Source organism: Zophobas morio, unplaced genomic scaffold (assembly GCF_036711695.1).
Source record: "Zophobas morio isolate AGI-343-1 ecotype UQ-CSIRO unplaced genomic scaffold, CSIRO_AGI_Zmor_V1 ptg000030l, whole genome shotgun sequence".
Lineage (NCBI taxonomy): Eukaryota > Metazoa > Arthropoda > Insecta > Coleoptera > Tenebrionidae > Zophobas > Zophobas morio.
Genome location: NW_026972135.1, coordinates 17,854,004 through 17,864,769, shown reverse-complemented (window position 1 = coordinate 17,864,769; position 10,766 = coordinate 17,854,004).

Sequence of the window (10,766 nt, the reverse complement as noted above, 5' to 3'; positions counted from 1 at the left end):
CACTGATGTTAGCAGAGCATTCATTTCGAAGTTTAAAGTTGCACCATCTGCTGAAGAATTTTGGTAATCCACTAAGCGCATCAAAAACAAGATCAAATTTGATATATGGATGACCAAAAACACAGCTCTGCTCCAACAATTTTGGCTAAATTAGGCTGTTCTAATTAAAGGATGTAAGTACGATATATGAATTAGCACTTTGAAAAAAAAAAAAGAAATGAAAGCCAATAAAAAAAACAGTTTTTCTTCCCACGTGTAAACAAATTTAATAAACCGTGAAAAAAGTTAATTGCAGTACGACAAAAAATTTTAAATGTAGGCGGAGGAAATTTTGCAACGCAACATTCAATCACATTTTTTTTTATTGGAGTTAAAAAGCTTTCAGAAGTTCAGAAAGAAACAATTTTCTTCACAAAAATGAAGAAGAAAAATCATTATCCTCTCCATTTTCCCTAGATATGAATCTAAGGTATAATAAAACTTACAAATTGACGTCAATATAAAAGGGTAATAATTACAATGGTTATCAAAAGCCTCGCACCATTGCCGTATTGTGTGTCAGAACATCATAGGTGTAATCGAAAACTAAAGCAAATCAGCAGAACCATCTTCAACCAGAGTTAAAATCAAGAAAGTACCTACCTGTTATTCTTCTGTGCGATCTCCGTTTACTGTTTTTACGCATTTGATGTCTTGTTATTGGAATCTCCTTCTGTTTAAATGTGCTTCCCCACTTTACGCCAGTTGATTATCCGAAGATTCTTAGACTTAAAATGGTTCTGCAAGTAGAATGACATTTTTAAAGAAATGTCAGTTCAAAGGCTTCTATGTAGTTCTTTGACTAATGGCAAGTGAACACTTGAAGTTTAAGTTTTAATTGGAGACGGGTGATATGTCACTAGCGGTTATTATTTCGGCAATATCTGTTTTTAAATCAAAAATAAATCCCCAGAATGTAAGAACCACTTTCGGAAATTTGTAAATGTTAATTACCCAACATGTAATGCCCAAATTTACAGATAGTACCATTCAAACAGATAGTCACAGTCGACCATCAATCCTCAAATGTAAGAACAAATTTTGCATATTCGCAAATATCAAATATCATTGCGCTTGTCAGACGCTGCACACAATATGCGCAGAACCGCACGTCCACAAAAATCGCTAATCTTAATTATTTTCATTAGAATTCGGATACAATCTAAAACAGCTGCAGGTGAAACCCAGACACATATATCTCGAAAAAAACCGAAACTGCGAGTTAACATGACCGGAATTCTCAGAAATCCGTCAACCTAAAGATCAAGAAGAAATCCTATTCTTAGCGAAATTAGACCTTATAAAATCGTGAACTACGGTCTAAGACGCATGCTCGCAGAATCGTACGAGTATGTCATACCTTTTTATTACACTCTAATGTCACAGGAGACATCGTATTAAGTATTTACTTAATTTAGTCATTTTTATCGGTGGTTTTCGCTGCGTTTAGTGTGAACAGATAGCTTCGGAGTTGAAGAAATTTGTAGCGTTAACAAACAGATGTTCTCGTTTTCGAGTGATTACAAAAAAGTAAATGGATAATAACATTAATAACACTGAATAAAACCAAAAACTGCATGGGAGTTTCAAATCATAGATCACGGTTGCAGGATCAATGTCTGATCAAGGCGATCGAGCTCTTTTCAGTTTTTGACGTTAAGTTGCTACAAAATTCAGGAACTACATCCTCTCTGAGTAAGGGATGTTACACCTTGACAGCATCTTCCACGTTCTTCGTAGGCCGTCAAGCCGAAGGGTATGTTCATTCCACGAGGAAGTGGGTACCTCTATTCGGAATGGGATTTAGAAAAATAACTGGACAACTTTATTTACCGACTGTTGATAAAAGAAGTCCAGGCACGCGTTAAGTTGATTCAATCAATTACTGAAACTATAAAGCAAGAAAATCTTCTTGCGTCCCACTGTAACAAGATCTTTAAAGAAGAAAAAAATACATAATGTTAAATTATGCATTAATTCGAGCAAATAATTAAACCAAACTGTGTTCATCAAGTTTACATCGTGGACAGACCGAATTCCCACAACACTTAAAACAAAGTATGTACATATAAAATAAGCACATCAGGAACATACTAAATACAGTAGACGCCGCTTAATATGATCACGGTTAATGTTATCAACCGCTTAGTGTGATCAAAATGGCTTGGAACGGGCCCACGCAATACCAATGCATTACAGTTTTTCCGTTTATTGTGATCAATATTTCGCTTATTGTGATCAATCTCCCAATTCTTATACAAGCTTTTTTGAAGAAACGAGACGATTGAAAGTACTATTGTTTTTAATGAACTATTATTGCTCTCAAAAGATACATTCGCTTATACTACTCACTTTATAGAGCCACAATCAGTGACAGACTTTAGTAACCAACGCGTTTTCGTCTTTTGAATGAACGAATTTTTCCTGTTTTAAATTTGAGTAGTACTTATGTAAAAATGAGCACGTCAAAACGACGAGATCTCAGCTTATCAGAGAAAAAAAAATTTCAGCCCGTTTTTTCTAAAATGACCAAAGGAAATCAAGAGTTCCTTTCTCAGAATGATAACCAAAATTAAAAATAAATTCTAATGTTTATGTACCTTCATTTACCAGCATAATGAACACTCTCTTGTTCATGATTTTCATTTGTTTCAAGTTTTCCTGTCTCTGATGGTGGTTTTCGCTTATTGTTATCAGTCGGTTAGTGTGATCAATTTGTCTGAGTCCCAAAGTGATCACATTAAGCGGCGTCCACTGTATGTAGTATTCTAGTATATACGACGACGATGACTCATTGTCCGTGACGGCGGCCGGAGAAGAATCTGGAAGTGGATGTCGCGACGGGTGTTCGAGAATACGCCTAAAACGGTGACGGAGACCTTCGAGAAGGATCGCGGGGCTGTTTAAATGGGAACCAGCGTCGGGAGGAGTTAGTGTACACCAGACAACGAGACCTGAATTCAGTCGAGTCCAACGAGTATCGAGAGAACCCAGTGAAGTTGCGCCGGAATTATTTTGTACATAATCGTGTAAATTCCAGTTAGTTGCGTTCAACGCAACAATATTAATTTAACTGATCACAATTTTCAAATCGTTTGTTCTAAAATCAATCAATCAGTCTAAGATCAGTTTAAATAAAAATGAACTAAGTATTTTAAATCTCGAATGGGAAGTCATGAAGTTGTGACAGGACGGAAATTTCGTTCTTAAATTAATCCTATTACAGAGAGCAAAGTCGCCCTTTCTTTGTTCCAATGTTTTCCAAGAATTTTTTCGAACTCATTGCATGCCAAATATGGATAGAATTCACTGTCTACCGATTGTAGCACTGAGCTCTCCACTGACAATTGAAATCTAGGATGCTAGATTTAAGTGCATGGGGGACTTATCTCTAAATTCTTTCTCACGGACCGAAAGTCATATAAATAGGAAACGGCATTAGGTCTATTCAGTTAGATGAGTCCCACGGAATCAGCCGTTTGATTGGTACGTCTAAAGCCCCGTTTGATTCCGATACCCAACTTCCACCGCCAGTTAAATGTAGTTTCGAGAGCTTCCTCCAGCCCACCGTCGTTACATGGTCGAAAAGCCGCATATAAATATGGGACTGCTTCGAGAGGAGAATGACAAACCACCCAATCGGTGTCTCCTTTTTCGGTTGTATTCAGGTCCTACGTGCCGTACTGGGAGAGTCTGTCCTCTAGGACATTGCCCACGTTTTTACCTCATTCACGCGCTCAATTCAGCGTTCGGACATTCCTCTACCTTTAAGATATGCGTGATACGTTCCTAACACAGGAAACTCCATCCAATAGGAATCCAATTCTTTTCCCAGGGTTCCCTCAAATCATGCGCCGCGACTTAGGAAAGCTTCAAGCTCTACCATGTTTTATACTGTTACGTTTGACGGGCGAATAATTAATCGGGCGTAGATAAAAACTCGACAATTTATTTCTTTAACTGGTATTTACACGACTAACTGCGATTACGCACAAAACAACTTCGCAACTTAAATGCACTCCACTCTTGACTGAATAATGAATGAATCATTCCCGACGGTGGCCTCTATTTAAATCCCTATTTCGGTGATCCAGCTCTTTCTCGAATTGGGTATTCGCGACTTCCGCTTCCAGGCTTTTCAAGCGCCGCTTCGAGACTTCTTTTGGGCTCGTCGCGACATCCGCTTGTATCCACGCGACCGATGAGTCAGACTACATGCGAGAAGCAACGCATATATAGCAGAAGACGCATAGGCGTCGTACCGGGGCAGCGTATGGGATAATTTCGTAACACTGCCTCCTCTTTAGTTCTGATCGTCCTGATCGGTGTCCCTGTTGTACTCCATGAGGCGGTCTAAACGGACGATCTTCATTTTCGTCTTCGGCCCTCGTCGAATTCTGGAAACGACATCATTGAATTTCGCCACGACAGTATATGGACCTTCCCAGTCTGGTGACAATTTCGGGCAACGACCTTTCCTTATTCGGGGATTATAAAGCCATACCAAATCCCCTGCCTGGAATCCTACTGAGTTACCCTTAAGGTCGTAGTGTGTTTTCATTCTGTCACTCGCCACCCGGATCTTGTGGCGCACCGTTTCATGAACGCTCAGCAGCTTCTCCTTCAAGCCATCGACGTAGTCTATGACCTCCTTTGGTTCTTCACTCGGAGAGCCAAACAAGATGTCACAAGGGAGACGAAGTTCTTTACCGAAAACTACCCGCGCCGGTGTTTGACCCGTCGTGTCATGGACAGCTGATCGATAAGCCAGTAGGAACATTGGAAGATGTCTATCCCAATCTTTTTGATAATCTGCCACCACTTTCGCAAGATGCTCTTCCATGGTACGATTGAACCGTTCCACCAACCCATCCGACTGCGGGTGCAACGGGGTAGTCCGTGTCTTCCGTATCCCTAGTACTTCAGTAATCCTGTGGAATAGATTTGACTCGAAGTTTCTGCCTTGGTCCGAATGGAGTTCCATTGGGACCCCAAACCTGCTGATCCAGTTGTCAATCAGTGTTGTTACAACCGTCGTGGCTTCTTGGTTCCTTATGGCATAAGCTTCGGGTCATTTGCTGAAGTAATCACTGACGACCATTATGTACTTATTCCCGTCCTCGGTCACCGGGGAAGGACCTGCTATGTCCACTGCAATTCTTTCGAAAGGAGAACCGACGTTGTATTGTTGCATCGGCCCTCTCGCTCAGGTCCGCGGTCCCTTGACCGCCGCACAGGTCGTACATCTCTTGCACCAGCTCGCAACATCTTCTCGACAATGGACCCAGTAAAATCTCTCCCTAACTTTAGCAAGCGTCTTGTTTATTCCAAAATGAGGACCAGAACCACCGTTGTGCATTTCTCGAAGTACTTCCTTGGTGCTAATGGCCGGAACAACCAACTGCATGGTGGTATATTTCCCATCCGGACTCTCCCAAGCTCGCTTAAGCAATCCATTCTCAACACGCAGGGAGTCCCACTGAGCCCATAACGCCTTGAAAGAGGGTGACTCGTCTGATATCTCCGGCCAGGCTGGTCGTTCTACCCCATCTTCTTTCCATTTGAGCAACGGCCCGATATCCACGTCCACCTCTTGGTCTTTTTTAAGCTGGCCGGTAGTCCATTCTTCATCCTCCGCAACTGCTGTCCTCCCACAGTTGAGTGACCTTTCACGCTGCTCGATCTTGTCGCAGTGTTTGCAGTTCTTACACGGTGTTCTCGACAAAGAGTCCGCATTATTGTGGATCTTACCAGCCCTGTGTCGAATTTTGAAGTGATACTGTTGGAATCGTTCAAGCCATCTAGCCACTTGTCCTTCGGGATTCTTCATCTGAAGGAGCCATGTGAGGGCTGCGTGATCGGTTCTAATCAGGAATTCGTGCCCATAGAGATACTTATGGAAGTGTTCAACAGGCCGGACAATCGCCAGCAACTCCTTCCTCGTAGCACAGTAGTTCTTCTCGGGTTTCGAAAGTACGCAGCTGAAGTACTCGATGACCTTTTCTTCCTTGTCCTGCACCTATTCCGATGTTGCTAGCGTCCGTGTCCAGTATGAACAATCCCGATGATCGAGGATAATAGAACTAGAGCATAGTGCGTTCTTCAGTCTTTTAAAGGCTGCTTCACATTTAGCAGTCCAATTAAACTGAGACTTCAAATCCGTCAGCCTGTACAAAGGAGCAGCAATATCAGCAAACCCGTTGACAAACCTTCTGTAGTACGTGCACAATTCCAGGAAACTACGGATTTCGTGTTTATCTCTTGGTCTTGGCCAATCGCGAATCGCATTGATCTTTGTTCCCGTAGTCTTGATCCCGCTTGCCGAAACAGTATGGCCCAGAAATTCTACTTCTTTTTGGAAAAGGAGGCACTTCTTCGGGTTCAACTTCAACTTTGCCTCCTTCATTCGGCTAAAGACTTCTTCCAAGTTGGTCAAGTGCTCCTCAAATGTCTTTCCCATTATCATGATGTCGTCTAAATCAGTGTTTTTCAAACTTTTTGAACACGCGACCCCCTAACGATTAAAAGCAATTGTGGCGACCCCCCCCACATCTTTTATTATCATTATTATTGCATAATCTGGAAGAGAAACTATTAAGTTACTCTCCAGAAGAGGCCTCTGAATGGGCAAAGATTAATAATAAATTCTTTTTTGGATATGTTAGTGAAATTGGCTGATCTGAAAACAAATATAAAAGCAAATCTTATTCACCTGGCTGCTAACGAAATGCTGCAAATGGAATTCCATTTAGAACCAATTGACGTCTTCTGGATTAAGAGAAAGAGGAATATCCAGAGCTACAAAATGAAGCGTTGAAATTGTTAGTACCATTTGCCACATCGTAGCTAACATTCTTTACAATGGTAAACATTAAAAATAAGAAAAGAAATAGACTCCAATTAGATAACGATTTGATTGTTTGCGTTGCAAACATTGAACCACGTTTTGAAAAAATATTGAAAAATAAACAGGTATAGCCTTCTCACTGATTTTGATTTTCATTTTATTGCAGTGGGGAGTGGAAAACCTACAACCGTTGTTCTGTACCTTTATCTCCCTTTCGGTCCGCGACCCCCCAAGTAAGGCTTCGCGACCCCCCTGGGGGTCGCGACCCACAGATTGAAAATCACTGGTCTAAATAAACCAAACATGTTTTCCATGTAACCCTCTTAATACCATCTCCATCAGCCTTCCAAAAGTAACCGGAGCGTTACATAGTCCAAAAGGCATTACGGTAAATTGATACGCGGTCGTTTCCTTATCTTCTGGATGAATACCATCTTGCCAGTAGCCGATTTTTAGGTCTAACGTGGAAAACCAGGCGGATCCTGATAGAGTTGTGAGCGTGTCATCAATTCGTGGAAGTGGGTAACTATCCTTCTTGGTTACATCGTTTAATTTCCTGTAGTCTAAGCAGAATCTCGTCAATCCGTCTTTTTTGGTGACTAGCACTACGGGCGAAGACCATGGACTATTTGACTCCTCTATGACGCCTTCGTCTAACATTTTTCGTACAAGTTCCTCGGTTTCCTGTTGTTTCGCCAAAGGTAGTCTTCGCGGTGCTTGACGGATCGATTGCGCGTCTTCAGTGTTTATCCGATGTTGCACTGTTTGTGCGCCCAGAGGACCGCCCAGATGCAAACATTTCACTGTGTTTCTGTAGAAACTCTCTTGCTGCTTTCCGCTGACGTTCGGTTAGATGACCAAGCTCTAGGGCAGGAATTTCTAAGTTTCTTTTTATTCCTTCATGACTGTTACCAGAAAGATCTTCGTTGTGATGAATTATCTTCGTGACTGGTTAACAGACGCCAAGAACCTCCCCACTCTTGATGTTCATGCCTTTGGGGAAAACATTTGCGACGCGTACAGGTATGTCACAATCGGTATTAATTAAAGCACTCGCAATCATGAGGTTTTTTTTGGGTGTGTGCGGTGCTTCAATAATGCCGAGGGCAAATTCGGGTTTGATTTCTGCTCTAACTGGAACCATCGTCTCTGCATTCCCTCTGACTTTCACATTCTGGCATACGATCAATCTTACAGGCTTGGATTCAATACTGCCTTGATTCAGGATAAACTCTTCATTGCCAAGACGTAGGACTTTCTCCACTGGATCGACCGTCAATCCATGGCGGCTAATCAAATCCATTCCCAGAATGAAGTCATCTTCGATGCCAGCCACGAGAGCGCGATGTCTTATTTTCAGATGACCAATGTAGATTTCTACGTCTACCTGGCCCAAGATTGGGGCCGACTCTCCAGTCACTGTCTTCAATCTGATTGTTTCGGATGAAGTCGCTAGGTCTTTAGCTCTCACGAGTCCTCGACGTATAATTGATACCTCAGCGCCAGTATCGATCGTGATTGCTGCGGGAGTTCCATTAATCTTCCCCGGTATAATTGGACTACTGCTCCGGGTGAAACTTCCTATCTTCACTTCTTTTGGGGCTTTATTCACACCAGCCAGCACATCCCCCAAAATACTGGCTGTTTTTAGTTTTCCTGCACATTTCGACGAGGAGGTCTCTGTTGTGTGTTTCTCTTCGGAGATGGTGAACGAGCACGACAGTCACGTTTAAGATGTCCCTGACGCCCACATCTGTAGCATTCTAGAATTTTCTTCCGAGACGCAACATTCTCTAATCCTCGAGACAGGCCATCCATTTGCTGGGACAATTTTTCCAACAACTTTTCCACCTTGTCATTCTTCTCTTGATCTAGTTCTGCTATTCTGACTTTGTGCCAGGTTCTTGAAGATTTGTACGCCGCCTCCACTTTGAGCGCACGAATCAAGACCTCCGATGATGTCTGGTACCTTGATAGTTGTAAGACCTTCTTAACTTCACCGTCGCAAATGCCATTTACGAGGGTTTCTATCGCAAGCGTCTCCTGAAAAGTTGGTGGTGCGTTGGTATATGCAAGACGTACCAGTCTCTTGACATCTGCTTCAAATTCGTGAAGGGACTCTCCAACTTTCTGAGTTCTTGTCTTCACTTGAGCTGCAATAACCTGTCTTAGATGTTCATCCCCAAATCGAAGTTCTAAGGCAGCAGTTAGGGCACTGTATCTATTCCCAAGGGTGTAGCTTTCTGTTCTTCTTCCCAAAGGTTCGCCGTCGCTGCTGCTTCAAACCGCTTTTTGTACGATGACCAAGGTGTCTGACCATCATAGGTGGGTGGTTGAATCGTTCTGGGGGCCGACGACACATAATACGAACCAGTGGTTGCTGTATTTTTCATTGTCTTTTCAAATGTCTTCATTCTATTTTCTATAGTTTTCATTCGATCTTCCATGTTGTTTTCCATTGCGATCATATTCCGTCCAACAATATTTTCCATATTTTCCAGACTTGTTTTTACGTCCTTCATTTCTTCTCTGATTTCTTCTATTTCATTCTTGTTTGCTTCCACTTCCTTTTGGAATTTTTCACTTAGGCTGGTGATTATGTCATCTTTTTGCTTGTCTATTTTTGCGTCCATCATTTCCATTTTTCCGTTCACTTCTTCTATTGTTGCCTTCATTTTCTCATCTCTTGCATCCATTTTTTGGTTCATTCCTTCCATGCTTGCACCCATTCTTTCCTATTTTGTGTCCATTTTCTCATGCATTTTTTCCATTCTTGCGCCCATTTTCTCGTCCATTTGTGCGAGCATAGCCATCATCTGCTTCACTTGTTCGTCCATTTTCGCGGCTTGAGTTCTAGTCTCGATAGGCATAAATTCGCCAGGGTTCTTGTCCGATCTGCCCGGATATCGCCGTAATAAAACCGGTTATTAATTTCAGATCCCACTTCTGACACCAGTGTTACGTTTGACGGGCGAATAATTAATCGGGCGTAGATAAAAACTCAACAATTTATTTCTTTAACTGGTATTTACACGACTAACTGCGATTACGCACAAAACAACTTCGCAACTTAAATGCACTCCACTCTTGACTGAATAATGAATGAATCATTCCCGACGGTGGCCTCTATTTAAATCCCTATTTCGGTGATCCAGCTCTTTCTCGAATTGGGTATTCGCGACTTCCGCTTCCAGGCTTTTCGAGCGTCGCTTCGAGACTTCATCTGGGTCGTCGCGACATCCGCTTGGATCCACGCGGCCGATGAGTCAGACTACATGCGAGAAGCAACGCGTGTATACTAGAAGACGCATAGGCGTCGTACCGGGGCGGCGTATGGGCTTATTTCGTAACAATACATAATAAATTAATTACAAATATATACATTCCAAGCCATCATCTCGTATCTCTCGTTCAAACTAGATGACGTGCTTAATGAGAGAACCCCCCTCACTTTTTAAATTACCCTTTTCAGCTCCCGAAGCGGCCCTTCATAGTTGCAGGACCTAAGGGGCAATTTTTGATGGCCAAAAATTTCACGAATATCAAAACTCGGACGCTAAATATTGAAGTAACCAAACTATAAGAAAGAACCGTCAAATCCACCACAAAGTGTGAATAATAATATAATAACTCAGATAAAATCTTCCAGTATTTTAGATATATCATTACTAAATGTCTCCAGCTTGAATAAGTGAATTTCCATCAGGTGTCTTACAACACTTCACTTTACTTTAATTTTTTATGAATTTACAAAAATGAAATAAAAAGTGTATAAGTTGACATTGTGTGATAACTCAAACATTTCTCCAAAAATTGACATGTGAACAAAATTGGAAAGCCAGCGAAAATTTTGAAAAAGTGGCCATCAACGGCGATTTTC